The sequence below is a fragment of the Malurus melanocephalus genome, unplaced genomic scaffold (genome assembly GCF_030028575.1).
Source record: "Malurus melanocephalus ecotype Western Australia unplaced genomic scaffold, MMel_1.1 scaffold_4564, whole genome shotgun sequence".
NCBI lineage: Eukaryota > Metazoa > Chordata > Aves > Passeriformes > Maluridae > Malurus > Malurus melanocephalus.
Genome location: NW_026627796.1, coordinates 1 through 1,083, shown reverse-complemented (window position 1 = coordinate 1,083; position 1,083 = coordinate 1). Strand labels below are relative to the sequence as shown.

Genomic DNA, 1,083 nt, shown 5'->3' with positions numbered 1-1,083 from the left:
GGGGTGTCCCTGTCCCCATTTGGGTCAGGGTGTCCCTGTCCTCATTCGGGTCGGGGTGTCCCTGTCCTCATTCGGGTCCCCCCAGGGGTGTCCCTGTCCCCATTTGGGTCAGGGTGTCCCTGTCCCCATTTAGGTCCCCAAAGGGGTGTCCCTGTCCCCATTTTGGTCCCCCCAGGGGTGTCCCTGTCCGCATTTGGGTCCCCCCAGGGGTGTCCCTGTCCCCATTTGGGTCCCTGCCATCCCCATTTTCACTCAGGTGTCCCTTGTCACCCCCTCAGTGTCAGGTTGGATTCTCGTCCCCTCTGTCCATTTGTGCCCACCCTCCCCCTGTCCCCACTGTCCCCATTGTCCCCTCCGTGTCCCCATTGTCCCCTCCGTGTCTCCCCCAGATCATGCACGGGGGACTCTTCAGCGAGGACGGTGTCACCCTCGATGACATCCGCAAGATCGAGCGGAACCGGCAGCCCCCGGACTCAGGTGGGACGGGGACACCCCCCGAGGTGTCCCCGAGGCGTCCCCGAGGTGTCACCAAGGTGCCACCAAGGTGTCCCCAACGAGGGGCTGAGCTGTGACACCCCTGTGTCCCCCCAGGGCCGATGTGTGACCTGCTCTGGTCTGACCCCCAGCCCCAGGTGAGCTGTCACCCCCACCTTGGGGACATCCCTTGCCCTGTCCCCAGGTTCTGGTGCCACCCCTGTCATGTCCCGGGTCCCAGTGCCACCCCTGCCATGTCCCAGTGCCACCCCCTGCTCTGTCCCCAGGTCCTGGTGCCACCCCTGTCATGTCCCTGGGTTCCAGTGCCACCCCTGCCATGTCCCAGTGCCACCCCCTGCCCTGTCCCCAGGTTCTGGTGCCACCCCTGTCATGTCCCGGGTCCCAGTGCCACCCCTGCCATGTCCCAGTGCCACCCCCTGCCCTGTCCCCAGCTCCTGGTGCCACCCCTGTCATGTCCCTGGGTCCCAGTGCCACCCCTGCCATGCCACCCCCTGTGGTGTCCCCACGGTGTCCCCACGGTGTCCCCTCCATGTCCCCACGATGTCCCCATGTCCCCAGAACGGCCGGTCGGTCAGCAAGCGGGGGGTC

The 1,083-nt window shown here is 66.6% G+C and overlaps 1 long non-coding RNA gene across 1 annotated transcript; it reads left to right on the top strand.

The window, feature by feature from the left end:
• Positions 1-235: 235 nt before the first annotated feature.
• LOC130588361 (uncharacterized) lies at positions 236-1,083 on the top strand. The gene is made up of 3 exons (XR_008966942.1): positions 236-477; positions 592-632; positions 1,054-1,083. It is a non-coding gene; the product is annotated as an uncharacterized LOC130588361 (long non-coding RNA).